The sequence below is a fragment of the Caretta caretta genome, chromosome 3, assembly GCF_965140235.1.
Source record: "Caretta caretta isolate rCarCar2 chromosome 3, rCarCar1.hap1, whole genome shotgun sequence".
Classification (NCBI taxonomy): Eukaryota; Metazoa; Chordata; order Testudines; family Cheloniidae; genus Caretta; species Caretta caretta.
This window is the reverse complement of record NC_134208.1, coordinates 19,360,557-19,378,016: the sequence shown is the minus strand read 5'-3', so window position 1 is coordinate 19,378,016 and position 17,460 is coordinate 19,360,557. Positions and strand designations below refer to the sequence as shown.

General features: G+C 41.2%; 1 protein-coding gene across 12 annotated transcripts in view; it reads left to right on the top strand.

The window, feature by feature from the left end:
• Window positions 1-17,460, top strand: part of KLHL29 (kelch like family member 29) — a 598,483-nt gene that overhangs the window by 116,363 nt on the left and 464,660 nt on the right. The window contains exon 1 of one of the 12 annotated variants that reach the window (XM_075126392.1): window positions 6,348-6,366. The exons of the other annotated variants lie outside the window; for them this stretch is intronic. The gene's annotated coding sequence lies outside the window, so the exon portion shown is untranslated. Of the gene's footprint in view, window positions 1-6,347; window positions 6,367-17,460 lie in introns of those variants that run through there. 12 annotated transcript variants of the gene reach the window in all.

Genomic DNA, 17,460 nt, shown 5'->3' with positions numbered 1-17,460 from the left:
TGGGAAGGTTAGCCTGTGCTGCTGCCACCGTTGCCCATGCTATCATGGCTACACTGCTATTTTTAGCATGGTAGCTCAGAGGAGAGCTGGTGTGGGTACCTGTCCGAGAGCTGGGGATTGCACCCCTAGCTTGGAGTGGAGTGGAATCCCATAGTTGTATAAGAATTTCAGCTTTCACTTTAAAATAAAAAGTACGTTTCTAGCCCTAATGGTTGTGGAGGAAAATGCTCAAAATAGGAACCATAAAAAGTCAAACACTCAAATTGAAATTAAAAGAATACAAAATGTATGTATAAATCTCATGATTTTTAAGCCAGCCTCAGCAGTTTGAGGGCCTGGCTCATGATTTTTGAATACCAGTACTGCTGTTGCTTTACTTCATTTTCTTATCCTTTCTTTTCACATGCCCTCTCTTTTCTCTTTGGTTGTTCCACTCAGTCACTCCTGTAACATCGATGAATATTGATGGTCCAAGAAGTGAATATAGTTGGAACCACTTGATCATAGCAACCATAAAGTAATTTAAATGTTACATCCTTGTAGGGAGGAAAATACCAAAGAAATCCACCATAGTAGCACCTAACTTCAAAAAGGGGAACTATACGAAAATGAAGATTCCAGTTAAACAGAAATTAAAAGGAACAGTCACAAGAGTAAAATGTCTGAAAGTTGCATAGAAATTATTTAAAAATAGCAGAATAGAAGCTCGAACTAAATGTACACTCCAATTTAAAAAAAAAAAGTAAGAGGACTAAAATAATTTCACCATGGTTTAAACAGTAAAATAACAGAGGTGGTTAGAGGCAAAAAGGCATCCTTTAAATATTTGAAATCAAATACTAGTGAGGAAAATAGAAAGCAGCATAAACAAGTGTAAGAGTAAAAAGCCAAAAAAGAATCTGAAGAATAACTAGCAAAAGACACAAAAACTAACAGCATTTTTTTAAGCACACCAAAAGCAAGAAGTTTGGCCAATAATCAGTGGGGTCGCTGGATGGTAGAGGTGCTAAAGAAGCACTCAAGGAAGACGAGGCCTTTGCAGAGAATCCAAATGAATTATTTGCATCAGCCTTCACTACAGAAGACGTAGAGTAGATTCCCACAGCTGAGCTTTCTTTTTAGGTGACAGATCTGAGGAGCGGTCCCAGATTGAGCTGTCAATAGAGGAGGTTTTGGAAAAAATTGATGAATTCAACAGTTATTAGTCTCCAGGAAAAGAGTTCTAAAAGAACTCAAATATGAAACTGCAGAACTACTAACTGTTTTACGTAATCTATCGTTTAAATCATCCTCTGTACCAAATGACTGGAGAATAGCTAGTTTAATGCTGAATTTTTTTTTTTTAAGGCTGAAGAGGTGGTGCTGGCTGATAAGCCTAACTTCAGTACCAGGAAAATTGGTTGGAACGATAATAAAATACAGAATTATCAGACACAAAGATGAGCATGATATGTTGGGGAAGAGTCAATATGGCTTTTGTAATGGGAAATCTTGCCTCACTAATCTGTTAGAATTCTTTTGAGGGTGTCAATAATCATGTGGACAAGAGTGATCCAGTTGATATACTGAACTTGGACTTTTGGAAAGCCTTTGGCAAGGTAGTACAGCAAAGGCTCTTAAGCAAATTAAGGAGTCATGGGATAAGAGGGAAGGTGCTCGTATGAATCAGTAGCTCATTTAAAAGATAGAAAACAAAGGGTGGGAATAAATGGTCAGTTTTCACAATGGAAAGAGGTAAATAGCAGGGTTCCCCAATGATCTGTACTGGGACCTGTGCTGTTCAACATATTCATAAATTATCTGGATAAAGGGGGTGAATAGTGAGGTGGCAAAGTTTGCAGATGGTACAAAATTATTCAAGATATTTAAGTGCAAAGCTGACTGCAAAGAGTTACAGAGGGATCTCACTTGACTGGACAACAAAATGGCAGATGAAATTCAATGTTGGTAAGTGTAAAGTAATGACGTTGGAAATAATAATCCCAACTATACATGCAAAATAATGGGTTCTAAATTGGTTGTTACAGCTCAATAAAGAGATTTTGGAGTCATTATGGATGGTTCTCTGAAAACATCTACTCAGCATACTGTGGCAGTCAAAAAAGCTAACAACATTAAGAACCATTGGGAAAGGGGTAGATAAGACAGTAAATATCATAATGCCACTATATAAATCCATGGTACGTCCACACCTTGAATAGTGCATGCAGGTCTGGTCACCCCATTTAAAAAAAAAATAGAATTGGAAAAAATACAAAGAAGGGCAACTGTTCTGTTCTAGGCCCGGGAGGCCTGGCACGGGTGCTCCGAAAAAGCAAGGCTCAAATGCGGCAAAAGAGCAAATTATTGGCTTTATTGAAGGTAAGTGACACACCCGCAACGGGGACTCCAAGCATTGCTGTCACAGAGGCGGAGAGCCCAGCGCACCGGAGCAATGCCTGGGACGGAGTCCAATGAAGGGGCGGATAGCAGGCATTAATAAACACTTAGCATAAACAGCTCAAGTATATTTAATAAGGGGTTGTGCTTCTTTACTGGCAAGGGGCCACACGAGGCAGTCAAGGCTGGTTGAGGATCGGTTTCGACCGGTTCCTCATGTCTGACACTGACCGATAGTAACCGTCTGCACGAGAAAGCTTTCTTCCCTAGCTAGGCCGTCACAGAGTCCCTTGCAGAAACAAAAATGATTAGGGGTATGGAAGAGCCACGGTTGGAAGACAGGATTCTGGGCTAGATGGACCATTAGTTTCACCCAGTATGGCCATGCTTATGTTTTTTATTATATGCACCTGTGATAAATAATAGTTTTGTAGCGTTCCTTCCTTGTTACCTCCATTGTTGCAACTAAAACGTTATAAAACAAAGTGTATACATGCCATCCCACCGACCTGCTCTTCTTTCCTAAATCTGCAATAGATCCTCCGTCGATAAGATGATGTGCTCTCCTCTGAAAAGATTGAGATTGTTTTTGTAACGGGGATATTTCTTTTTTTAAACTAAGAACATGAAATGTGGGGAAACTGTTTGGTAACACAGTTGTGATATATGTGTACTCCTCACCTTTACTCTAAATTGTTTTTAATACAGTGGATTCCAAATGAACAGCCCACTGTTGTTCCATTTCCTGTCTTTTGTTGCTTTATTTAGTACCAATCTAACATTTTTTACTTTAAATAAAGTAAAATAAAGTTTCTCCTATCTGTATTGTTCCGTGTCCTGGGTTAAAGGAACTATGTAAGCCCAAAATTCGACTTTCTAAATAAAATAATAATCCTTAAACTAAAAAATTACCTGTTAATTTAGCCACTTAGTAGGTTAAATTCTGATTACATGCACAGTTTCTCCCATTGATTTAAGTAGGTCGTAATCTAGCTCTCTGTGTGTGCGTGTAGGCACATACATTGATTATTTTTAAATTACAGATCCTGTTCATTCCAGAACTGCGTAAGGTATCCCTTTTTATTCCTTTCCTCTAATTCCCATACCACCCCTGAAATATCAAACCTCCTACCTGTGAATTCTTCTCCTAGAGATGGGCTAGAAGAAAGTATCCTCATAAAAGTATTTGCCCTCATTTGCTGTCTTTCACTCCAATCTGACACATCTGTGACCCTTGTCTGAGCATTGGTGGCTTTGATATTTTGCCCTTTTTAGTTCCTTTCATCTGAGGAACTTAAAGGATTCTCTGTCAACTGTCTAAGGCTCTCAACATTCCATTGATGGTGATGTCACGTCACTCCCCACTAAAATACAGGTGTCACACCTGTAGGAGAGCTGCTTCAGCTGGACATTCACCAGGCTGCTGTGTTTGGGACCCTCCTCAGTAGGCCACATGTGTTTTAAACTTACTGAATCTGGGCAGAGTCCAGGAGCTGCCTCCGGTTTTGGGTTTCTAGACACATTCTCAGGGTGCAGATCCTCTCTAGCACCTCTTTATGAAGGCTGAGACCTGGCATTCCACCTGAAACTACTGCTGACTTCCCCAAAGTTGCCTAGAGCTTAAGCACACCTTCTTCCAGAGCTCGAACCCTGTGGGCACTCTGGGTGTACAGGTCACCTCTTCAGGCGTACATGGTAGGTGTAGTACATAATACACAGACAGGCTTTACAAAGGTTTCTGAAGCTCTTCACTTCTCCTCCTCCAAGTCATGAGTTAGAGCGCATGCAGGTGTGTCTCTCTGGGTAAAGTGTGTCCATGCATGTGTCTGTGCACTCTCATCTCAGACCCCTGCAGTCAGTGCCTTCTGTTCTCTGTCTCCAGAATGGCAAGTGAGAGAGCTTCTCCTTTACAACCTCCTGTCCCCTTTGTCAGGTGACCCTCTCATCAGCCTTGTCAGGTGAGCCCTTGTTTGTTTTATGTCCCCTCTGGAGTCCAGACTTGAGAATCGCTTGTGGCAGCCGTCTCTTTGCCTAAGGGCATCCCATTTGAATGGACAATTGTCAAAAATTAACAACTCTCCATTGTTAGCCCTGTGCTAGGTGTAGACATTTCTCCTTAACCTCCAGTGGGTTTTAGCTTAATGTGGAGACAAAAGACAGCAGAAAAGGCAAACCAGATCCACCTTCAAAATGGAGTTTGCAGTCTGACACAGATACAGAGAGTCCACAGTATCAACCAGAATTCATAAGCTGTACACAGATTCTCCCAGATCATATCACTCACAATTAAAGTACAGTCTCCTGTGGCATGGAATGCAGCAATTTATCAGCACATAGACCCTGAATCAGGAATGCATCCTCTTCCAGGAGTGCACTTGGCTACACAGAGTCAGTTTACGCTCTTGAAGTCAATAGGAGTTAAGCATGTGCATAAAGTTAAGGATGTGTGTAAGTGGTTTCTTGAGTCAGAACCACCGTGATGCTATACATCCATTTGTTTCAGGAAGGTAGAAAAAAGGAGAAGAAATTGTTAAACAGAATGGAATTATCCAGAGTTCTTAATTTACCCCACAAAATCAGGTGTGGCACCCCTAAACTTACAGATGTGCCAAGGGATATCCTTACAGAACCTTGGTTTTACATCTGCTGTGCAAAGACTGTGCTTTCAATGGCTCCTTAATCCCCAGCTAGGAAACTGGTTCAGCATTGCCTCAAGGGGAAGAATGCAATCCAGAGAGCTACCAGGAGGAACTCCTGTAGCACCTACGTGCACAATTAAGCTCTTCAGTTTTTAAAGAACTAACCCAGCTCAACCCTGCCTAGCTTGTGAGATCTGATGATCTCACATTGCAACATGGTAAAACTGCCAGACATCTCATTCCCAAACCTGGTTGTCTTTTATGCAGCACAACACACTCTTCTCATACTACTCTACTATGGCTTGTAGTTACTGTTTTAATTAACATTGCACTTGTAAGTAACTGTACTGCATTTTGTCTGCTGCAAAAATACCAGCTCATGTGAATTATTCTGACAGCTGGCTGTCACCTAACAGCGGGGAGAATAGCAAAGCATTACTGTCTAGACCTACTTGCAGAACTATTATGGTGAAAAGCAGTAATCTTACAGAAGAGGTACCCATTTCCGAGATCTATTTGTACATTGTGACTCTTCCCTGCATAATAGGATTACACATTTCTTATCACAACCACAAACTGGATGCATGCCAGCCATAAACTGTGCACAGTGTAACAATGTGATGGGAGGCAATTTTTCTCTCTCTGTCTCTGACTCCTATTCTGGGTTAAGAAAAAACTGTCATATTAGACAGAGCACCACATGTGACCGTGTATTTATCACTTTAAATGTCACTGTGGAGTGTTGGGCATAAGGAAAACATCTCAGCTTGTGGAAACTATAATTACAGATAAAACTGTGCTTAAAGAAAGGCAGAAAGCCTTACATTGAACAGATAAAAACTGACCTTAATGCATTTATTCTAATTTTGGACAGGAAAGTTGAGGCCATAATATCATATTGGCAAGTTCATCTACGGATACAGTTATTATTTGTAGTTGCAACTTTAGCTGAACAATTCTGTGCACAGATTACACTCAGTGATTATTTTAGTTAACATTTGTATATAGTGCTATACAAAACCAGACAGTGCAGTGATGGACACTGTATTAATGTCTAGACTTCCATTGTTGGGGAGGTTAAATATTGTGACCTACAATTGTATAAGCCTAAACAGACTGGGGGGAAAATGCTTCCATAAGTGTCACCATTTATTTACTCAGCTAAACTGCCACAGAACTGAACTTTGGAGTCTTTCTTCTGATATGTTAGTGTGTGGACCATTGTAGCTGAAGTCTCTGGTTTGAATATATAGTAATGGTCTGTCTTTGCACTTCAGGGAATTCTGTCCTGCTTGGGGACTGCTGATTCTATTTGGATGTGTGGCATGGAGAGCAGATCAGACTAGAGGTTTGGTTTTGTTTTAGCACATTTTGTTTTTATTTTGTAGATTTTGTTTAGCGGGATTGTTTCCTTAGCTTTACTAAATTCTAATCGTGTTTAGTTACTGTTAATGTAGCTGTAAGCATCTAATAGCTGCCTTAAAGAAGGGCTTTCATAACAGAGCAACAAAAAAAGCATTATAAAAATACTTACACAATATATATCTTCCTTTTTCTATTAATGAAAGTAGTTTAAACATAGGTGTTGCTAACAGGATTTGAGTATGGTTTGCCTGATCAATTCTGACGTGGATATTTAAAGTGTACTAGCCAAACCATACTAAGAATACCCCACTTAGGTCTAAGCAATAGAAAGCGACCATGTTGCAAGACCTTGTTACAGTATGATAGTTTAAAACGTAGCAGTGAAATACGAGTTGGACTGGGATGTTTAAACGTGTCGGGAACTCTCATGTTGTAAATTGGGCCATCCTATACTGTAGCATTCAGTATCCTAGGTGGGACCAGAGATAGCCTATAGCGCAACTTTATAATCCTGTTCTAATGTGGCTCTCAGCCAATAATTTCTCCATCCAGTTTAGTGAGGAAGCAGTGCTAGAACCCTGCTGGAAAAACAGTGTATCAATGTGGTAATAGTTAGCATGGTTCCTCAGCTGTCTATGGGACCTTGTTTAAGCACAAAATAGAAGAACTGCTAAATGATAGGGGGAAGCAGGGGAATGGAAACTGGGTCTCCCACTTCCCAGGTGGGTGCGCTAACCATTGGTTTATTGACTCATTCTCTCTCTCTTTCTAAATTTGTAATGTGCTCCAATTATATGTTCTGCTGGATCTGAGCATGTTCCATACAAATAAAGATCTGTTTATTTCAATATGTATTCCTAAAGATAAAGGTAAGTGTAAGAATCAGATAAATAAACAATGTTAGTAAAATTGCACATAGAAATACAGCAGAACTCAAGTGCAGTTATTTCAGTGTCTGATCACTTGCTGTCTTCCCTCCTTTATTTTAAACCAGGGGAATTCAATGTAAAAAACTGTTAATGCAATATTACGGTTGTGAATTTAATGTACAAAAGGCAGGGAATTCAAGGTTATGGTTCCCAATGTAACTGTAATTCTGTCATAATGCATGTATATGAAGGCATAAATTTCTCACCATATAAAGCAGTATAAAATTCTGCATATGCGCAAAGGGTTCATTACAGTTGTTATGGGAATTACAGTTTTGTGTTTCCTAATAAGTGAATTTAAATTCTGAATCTTAACATTCCATTCACCTTCTTTTTTTTTAGCCAATCTACAGTATGGTCTCCCACTTTTCCTTTTTTTCTGAAAAAAATATAACTGCTAAATATATTTAAAATCAAAGAACTGTAGGTAGAAAAATATCACTTTACCAAATTGTTTTATATATATATCTGCAGACCTCCTGATATATATATCCATATCAGGTCTGCTGCAACTTCATTATGACTAAATCTTAGGCCACTGATGTTAATAGTAAAACTGTCACTAATTTCATGGGGACTAACCATGGGCCACTGAGGAGGCACTCTTGACTCTCTCTGATTGAGGAGAAGGGGTTTTTTTGGTTTTGTTTTTGGTTTTATTGGGTTTTGGTTTTTTTTACTGCAGAACTGTTATGGATTTGCAGAGCATGTGCAGAGATTATTCGCCTCCTGGAGTGCCATGGAGCCCTGATCCACAGGAGATCCTAGAGTAGGAGGGCAGGAGTTGGACAAGGGTCATGGATCTGTTGCTATGTGGTTTCTGTCTCTGAAGAGTACTTGACTGCTTCTCCCCTCCCAGTCTCTAAGGTGCACTCTGGATGCATCTTCACTTCAGTTAACCTGAGTGATCCACACTCAAGTCATTTCTCTTGTATTACCCTAGCATAAGCTAGAGTGGCCATGCTGCAAATTAACACTCGAGTTCCTGCAATGCCCTGTGTCCACGTTGGCACCACGCTGACTCTCATGTAGCACTGACCTCTAAGGGCACATCCTATGGTCCGTAGCACATTCTGTGAATTCTTTTGCAGCATACTGTGTGAGAACTTGCCTGTCTTTTCTGGGCATGAGGTTGGAAGTGATGTTGGCCTAGCAACTCATTAAAGTCAACCACTTCTGCCTTGGCATGCTCCACAGTTCTGTCCACAGTCTTTGTTATAACTGGTGGCAAAATCTGAAACCAGCTCTGAGCAATGACCTGTGACAAACATTGGTATCAGTGCAACCCATCTGTTCATGCTGTGCACTGGGGAGGATATGGATGCTATGGTATTTAGTAATCAAGAAAAACTGGCAAAAAGAGGAAGCAATGGGTGTTAGAGGTTGTAAACCTGTAGAGGTTTTGGGGAGTTGGACAGGGAATTCCACAAGCTGAAAATGTCTCTCTTCAAAGCTCTGTGTTAGTGCGTAGCCATTTATATTATGTGTTTAATGCAAAATTGGCCCTATTTCTGAATCTCTTCTGGTTAAACACTTTATCTTGCCTCAGCCAACTGCTGGAAACGCCACAAAAAAATAAGAATAACCAAATCTTTTAAGACTTACTAGCTGAACCCGTTTCAAATATAATAAATAGGAAAAGACATTGTTTACGATAAGTGTTATCTGATTGCTGGCAGACCTGTGTTTATTGCCTTTGTGCATTATGGTCTCTTGTAATTTGGGTAGCCAAAAATTATATTCCTTTATGCAGTGTGTGAGGTGATTTGTAAGTAGTGAGGCATCTGTAATTACACTGAGTGGAATTGGAGAGCTTCATAGAGGCATAAAATAAAATTGCCTGTTTTTAATCTGAGTAGTTTCACATCAGATTTTCCACTTTTTTTACATTTCTCAGAACAAATTTATTTTTCTTTTCTTGGACAACCAAGGGAGGATCTTTAGTGGGTGAACTCAGACCAACTCTTTCTATAGACAGTTTTCTCTTATTTTTGTTGTTTTGAAGCATATGTGAAAAGTCAAATGTTAGGCGCTCATTGTGCTAGTGGTCATCAAAGAAAGCTGTAAAGTGGGTTCTGAGACGTGTCGATGAACATCTGAACTGAATTCATCGTTCGGAATATATTGTAATTGAGGTTTTTTTCCCATTAAAGACTGTATCTAGACTTCATGGTTCATTTTTCCTATTCTGTCACTTGTGTTTAAAGCCCATGCCATTGTTTCACATGTTGAATGAAGAGCACAAAACTCAAATTTTGTAACATTGCAAGCTGTGAAAGGAGAGAGGCGGCTCAGACATAATTCTCTGTATAGTCAGTGTACTTTTGACTTAATGGCTTTTATTGCTTATTTATATGCATAGTTTGTTTGTAATACCCTAACTTTTTCTTTCCTCTGGAGGAGGAGAAATATTCATATATTATTTACACCTTGGATTGTCAAATAATATAGCACTTTACACATTCAAAGCTTTTTACAAACTAATCCTCCTTACAGTCATGTGAGCTATGATCCTTCACAAACATGCCTTAATTTAATATTAATAAAACTTCACTGCTTATCTCGTTTAAAAAAAAATCATGGCTTTTGAATAACCAGCTAAAATTGGAAGACAACACCTCACTGCTGTTCACTGTCTCCCTTATTAACTCATCTTTGTACTTTCTAGGCCAAAACAACGGGAGTAGGAGAATATGAGAGTTTCATCCAAAAGATTCTTCATAGATGAGTTGTTACTTTCCCAGGCCAATGGAAAAACCTGTAAATTGTCATTAACCCACCCACACTAGGAACTTTCGTAACTATCAGGAGTGGTAACCAGTGTGTTACTCACCATAAAGGTGATGATCCAATATTTTGAACCAGCTAAGGATACGTGTGTTCTGTGGATATTTCCATCAGTGTAGCTCCACCAGCGTAATGATACATGAGCAAACCTTCAGTGTGGATTCACTTCACTGGCTACACTGAGAGTGCATTTACACTGTGTCTCTGCATCAGTATAGCTATATCTGTACAAATACCCACCGTATAGGCAGGCCCCAGAACTGTTATTTTTTTAAAGACCACTTAGCAAACATAATGAGCAACACAGAGGGATTTTTTATGCTTTTAAACCAAAGTCTTGAATTTGCCTTTATGAGAGAATACTGTACCTCTTGTATTCCTCTTGACTCCAGGCATTTTATCCTAGTGTAAACATTGGATTCTTGTGGTTGCTTTAGTTTACAGAGAGAAAGCAGGTTCTCCAAAACCCAGCCTGAAACCTTTTATATGTCATAGAATATGAATGTAGAAGTAGTTAGTTAAATCAATTAACTGAGTGACAGAACTGTGCAGCCAGTTTTCCAAGGAATCACTGTAGTTGGGGCTGTTCTTTAGTAACATGAGCTACATTAAATAAATAGAGAAAACATTGTAATCAATGAAACTAGATATATTAGAGATGTTAAGGAGAGTAAAAGGGAATTTTTTGGAACTCTTTAACTAAACAAGGAACATTAACCACCTGGTTATGTCTTTGAAATCGGAGATGCGTCTCGCCTGACCAAAAAAAAATGGACTATGATCCATATATAATATGCTGACGCCATCTACTAAACTAGAGAAAATTCAATTCAGTGATACTTTTACAGCATGACAAGCTCTGTAAGCATTGTAGTGGAGAGAAAAAGTGACAGACCACTCAGGTATTTGTTGGAGGTAGCTATGATGGACAGGCGAACACCTGTCTTCCCCCGGTTCGTGGATCGCTCTGGGGCTTCGAGAGATAGATATCTGGATGCCTAGAGGGAGGCAGCAGTGCATATGCCCAGAAGCAGTAACTTAAGCACCTAGGGAATTTTTTGTCTGAAAACTTAGGAGCTGAGTGAGTTTAGGCACCTACAGGGTTAGGCGGGAGTTTGGTGGATTGTAATGGAGTCTAGAATTCAGAGTTAGGATATGTCTACACTGTGGCTGGCCTGTGATAGATGACTCGGATTCTTGGAGTTTAGTCTAAGGGGCTGTTTAATTGCAGTGTAGCGGTTCAGGCTCGGTCTGGAACCCAGGATCAAGTCTCGCAGAGTCCAAGCTCCAGCCCAAGCCCAAACATCTACACCACAATTAAACAGTCTCTGAGCCTGAGCCCCGCGAGCCCAAGTCAGCTAGCACAGGCCAGCTGCGGGTGTCTAACTGCAGTGTAGATATACCTTTAGGAGCCTGAGTGCCTTAGTGGAGCTGGGCCTCTGGGCCTTAGTTCCCCATCTGTTAAGTGGGAATAATAGGACTTTCCTATCTCAAAAGGGTATTTGTATTTATCCTCTCATTAAAGATTGTGATGTGCTCAGATAATACATTCATAGGAGCTGTAGAAGTACCTAGGATAATTAGAGGCAGCCATTTTCATTTTGGGAAGTGCTTCATTTTAAAGGCTTACATGCAAATCTCTGCTCACCCCCCATAAATGTGAACATTCTCTTATGAATCCAAGTTTCTGATTAACTTAGTATGTCATTTGCCAGCACTGTCTGAATGAGCCTGTGAGCCCAATTAGCAGCAGAAGCAGAGCTAACACTCTTCACCTGCTGTGCTTACCAGTCTTCAGATCAGGAAAGGATGGGAATATATCAAAGACTCAGGGACAGAGGGAAGCTTAGAAAAGGGTTGGGAAAGGGTGAGTGAAACAGATATGTTATGGTTACTGTGACGTTCCCCTCTGGTGTTATCTGGACTGGTGATCTGCTAGGTCACTCCAACCCTTGACTCTGGGAGCCAGCCTTACCCTGCTCTGCTGTGAGAACCCCCACTCCTGGGCTGTTCACGCACAGCCTCTGGCATGCAAGCTGCTTTTTGGATTGTGCAACTGAATGACACTAGCCAATATGTCTGGTCCCAGACACAACCCTAGGAACCTCCATCTTGCAGTGTCCAGTTATGCTCACTGGACACTGCAAGCTTATATAAGTTTGTCAGTTTAACAAAGAAATTGGTATGTACCAGGCTTATTATCCCAAGGGGGGGTCTCTGACATGCTTTAAACCACATGTACTGCTTCAGGTAGAATATACAGATGTATTAACTACAAAGATAGAATTTAAGTGATTATAAGTCAAAACATAACAAGTTAGATTTGGTCAAATGAAATAAAAACAAAATGCATTCTAAGCTGATCTTAACACTTTCAGTGCCCTTACAAACTTAGATGCTTCTCATCACAGGCTGGCTGGTTGCTCTTCAGCCAGGCTCTCCCCTTTGATCAGCGCTTCAGTCGCTTGGTGTGGTGTCTGTAGGTGTAGGTGGAAGAGAGAGAGAGCATGGCAAAGTCTCTCCCTTTTATCATGTTCTTTCTTCCCTCTTGGGTTTGCCCCCCGCCCTTCAGAGTCAGGTGAGTATTGCCTCATTGCAGTCTCAAACTGGCCAAAGGAAGTCCAACAGATCCTTTTGTTGCTGCCTAGGCGAGCATCCTTTGTTCTTGTGAGGCTGGGCTGGGTTTGTCCCATACATGCCCTGATGTGGTGTGAACTGCCTCTCTGCTCTTGGAGAGTTTTTGACTGGGCTTATTTTAAGCCAAGAGGATACATTTTCAGTCTCATAACTAAATACATGAAATTATAACCTATAACATTACTATAACAACAATGCTCAGTGCATCATGAGGCTTCCAAAGACACCCGACATGACAAACATTGCATTGGATACCACGCAATCATTTTACAAGTATGAACGTGGTGATGCTGGGTGTTCCCCCGAAGTACAGAGTGTCAGTTACTAAAAGAGAAAACAGAACAAACAGTGACAAAAAATGGAGATCTATACAGATGGGTAATGTATTAGACCTAGGAGAGATGTTACTACAGATCATGCAAAGGGTTAAAAATAACAGTTTCTGAGCTTTCTGAAGATGTGCCACCCAATTGCAGCTCTCGTTGTTTACTGTAAAGTGTGTTGGGGAGACTGTGGGTGAAATCCTGGTCCCACTGAGGGCAATGACAGTTTTGCCATTGACCTCAGTGGGGACAGGATTTCACCCCAGGTCGTCTGAGGAATTAGCATCAGATTAGGAGTCAGGTGATATTTGTTTCTTTGGCAGGTTCTGCCATTCATTGTCCCCAACTGCTTTGACAAGTCACTTAATCTTTCTGTACCTGTGTTTCCCCATCTATAAAAGGGAGATGATTGGTTAATATTTGTAAAATGCTTTGGAGATATAGAGTGTCCAAGCAGTATTAAGCCAACATTTTCCTATGTTAGTAACCATGCCTGCTACAGCTTTGTGCTGCATGAGCACTTTACAGAAGGTTGTTATTCATAATATGGTCAGATAGACCTCTTGCGGCCCTAGGAGCATTTCTGTGCATTTTTATTGATGCCTGCTTTTTAAAACTTTGTCTGTTTTCTGAGATCATAGAGTTTCTGCAACTGCATCTGCCAACCTCTAGCCAGCTACCAGTTAGAGCCCGTACATCACTGATCAGCTTGGCAATAGTGTAAATAGAGAGGCATGACCTAGCCTTAAGCAGCTGAATTGTGTTGAATAGAGAAGGGAACTCATGAATTCCCAATGCCTTAATTCAGTCTGGGTGAGAACAACTTCCTCTGTGGCCTTGGGTTTTTCCGAACATGGGTATCTAAAGCTAGACCATTAAATGAGTGGCTTTGTTTTCCATAGGGGCCGAGCATCCTTATTTCCCATCTGTAAAATTGATATGATAATAATGCAGTGTCAGAAAAGATGAGAGTTAATCCCTCTTTCCAATTGGTTTCAGCACCAGCCTGCTTTTCAGGTACATGTTCTTTGTTCTCAGTTTTCTGAAATGAATTTAATGCTCCAGATCCATGCACAGAACTGTCGCACTAGCAGATGTCTCACCACAGTGAAGTGTGCAGAATTATGGCAGACACTGATCAAATACAGAATTGGTGACCATGAACTAGCAGTGGAAATTGGGAGGCACAAAAGCACAGTGTAAACCCAGGGAGGAGTGACTTCTGCAGTGTGACAGAGAGGTTGAGATAGAGGTACTTGCTCCTCCAAAATCCAAAATACAAGGAACCACGAGAGAGGTTTCCTCAGATCATCAGGAATCATACCCAACTGTAAAAAAGTGAAGGAGAAGCTGTGCCTGAGTCTCAGAAAAAAGAGAGAGATGGCATTGTACTAGGCAGATCATTCATAGATTCCAGGGCCCGAAGGGACCATTGTGATTATTTAGTCTGGCCTCCTGTATAACACAGACCATAGAACGTGTTGTCCCCCCCTCACCCCCCCCCCCCCCCAAAAAAAAGCCTGATGTGGAAGAAAGGATTTGAACAGGGGTCGCCAACCTCTCAGGAGAGCGCTGTGACTACTGGGCTTTCAGATATTCTGGTGTATGGCTCTCTCCGTCTCACCTCTTCTGCTCTGAATAAATAATTTAAACGACTGATTGGGCCAGAGAGAGAGAATTGACTCTAGTCTGGTGGTTCAGGCCCACACCTGGGAGGAGGCAGATCCAGGGTCCTGCCCTCCTGCTCCAATGAGCCGCTCTACTCCTCCCACCCCGCTTTGTGTGGCGTGAGCAAGCGCCTAACTTATTCTTACAAGAAATCACATAGGCATGTAAGTTGCCTGACACCAAGAGTGGGGTTCCCGGTTGTGAATCATTAACCAGAGATAAGCACCTCCCTGCAGCCTGGCCTTAGGTGCCCGTTTCCATGAACGGGGTTTAAGACACACTGGTCTCACTGGCCTCTCCTATTGGCTAGCTTAGGTAACCATGTGTGGTGGCTTTTTTTTTTTTAATCCCATTCTCTCTCCATGCATTGTAGAGGAAGCGTAGGCACCTAACTCAGACTTCGTGGATCTCAGCAGACTCCTGTGATTTGCTAGGTGCCAAAAAGTTAGCTGTTGCAATGCTCAGCATTGCAGCACCTAAATTCCTTTGTGGATCTGAACCAGAGAAACTTAGGGCTTTTCTACACTTGAAACTCTGCAGCTGCACCATTGGAGCTCTTCCGTGTAGACACTCACTACAGCAATGAGAGGGGTTCTCCCATCACTGTGGTTAATTCACCTTCCTGACAGGCAGTAGCTAGGCCAACAGAAGCATTCTTCTGTCGACCTATCATTGTCTACACCAGGGGTTAGGTCAGCTTAACTACGTCACTCAGGGGTGAGGATTTTTCACATCCCTCTCGTAACGTAGCTGGGTCGACCTAGCTTTTTAGTGTGAACCAGGCCTGTAGGTAGGTTTACACTTTGAGCTAGGGTGTAATTCCCAGTTTGAGGAGACACACGTGCTAGTTTTCAAAAAATAGTGTAGCCATGGCAGTGCGAGTGGCTAGCCACCCAAAGTACATCTACATCAAAGACCCTAAACACCTCCTTGGGGTGGCTAGCCCTTCTCACCCCCATGAATATGTCTTCTGTAGCTGGAAATTACACCCCATATCAAAAGGTAGGCATGCCCTTAAGTGACTTGCTCAAGATCACTCGGGAAGCCTGTGGCAGAGCAAGGTTTGAACCCATATTTCCCACGTCCGGGCTAGCACCAAAACCACTGGGTCATTTTTTCTTTATATCTTTAAACCTTGCTCAAACTCCTGTGGCCCTGTAGATTGTGAACAATTCAGGGCAAGGCACTTTGTCTGTAAAGGCTGTGCATGACTATTTACTTTGTCAGGAGGAGTGTTCGTTTTTAGTTTCTCATGTGTTCCCACTGTTCTTGGCTTGCTCAGATGATGATATCACTCTCAAAGCACTGGGCAGAAGCGCGTCTCCCTTTCCTCAGAAATACTGCAGGAATAGCAGCTGCACTGGCAGGAATCTTTAGTTCTTCCCACACTGCTGTGGTATGGCGTTAGGAGCCAAAGACCAAGCCTGAGATTTGAGCTCTGGTCTTATTCATTGTAGTCACGTGGGAAGATGTATGCTAAAAAGTGAATGTGCTGTGTCATTCTTTTAGTCACACAAGCCAAGAAACAGTTCACTCCTGTTTGCTCACAGGCTTTGCATAAAAAGCACAACAAGTGAGGCAGATCTAGCCTAAAGAAGAAGAGACTCTAATGTTAGCACAGCATGTCATAGGGGAAGTGAAAATAAGAGATTGAATGCATCACTTCCAGGTCACTTGTCAAAACCAGCCTAGGTCAGTGGAGACCTGAAGTCCTTGCCATCTGTCAACTGTTTCTTGTGACTTGTGGTATAGGAAATGAGTTGTTGGTATGACCACATCACAGAAGTGAATATGACAATTAACACTTTTTTGGCAGCCTTTGAATACAGCCAAAAGATTGAATTATCAATTCATTCCCTCTGCGTTCCTCTGTAGAGGGGGCCCCTCAATCAGACATGTAGTAGGGGATTGTACATCCTTTCTGTTATTCCTCTCCTGTGAATCCATTCCCACCCTTTTCTTTCACCTCGAGCACCAGCCATGTTGGATCTCTGCCACCTCATATTTCCTGGCTAAAGTCACTGTGGCGTCTTGTTTTAGAATGTGCCTGACTCAGTTGTTGTTCTCTTGCAGAAGTGAAATTGTACAAAAACAAAACGTATTGGGGTTTTTAAAAGGGAAAAATATCTGTTGCTTAAGAATAGTCTCCGTGGAGGAAAGAGAAAGTGAAAAGCATTGATCTCTCCCAAGATAAGTAAGTAATTAAATAAATCAAAATAAAATAAAAGCTTGTTGGGGAGTTGCCTATTAGATGACACAATTGGTCAATACTCTTTGCAAAAGAGTTACGTTTGGGTTATTTTGATGCCTGAAAAGGTTCTATAAACTATTTGCAGGGATACCTTATTTCCACTCCATGTAAACACATAAAATTCCATTCCAGTGTGGCTGTGAAATTCTAACCTTTAAAAGTTATGAGCTGTGACAGAGAAAATTATAAATTCCCATTTGTTTTGTTCACTTGTGTGTGGAAATTCTGTCTCAGCCCAAATTACATCAAGTCCTCTGTATCTTTGTGAAGCTTTTTTTCTTGATTTGCTTGCAGCTGGTGTGTATAAGTACAAATTCAGTTACTGCACCTGCAGTAAATCAGCAATATATAAATGTTTCCTAACTTAGGAGGAAATCCATTAGTGCTTGAATTCAAACCTTTAAGTGACTCTTGTTTCCTGATTGTTAGGGTACTATAACTTTTATGTGTGATTTTTAACATGTTCAGAAGTGCTAGGCCAA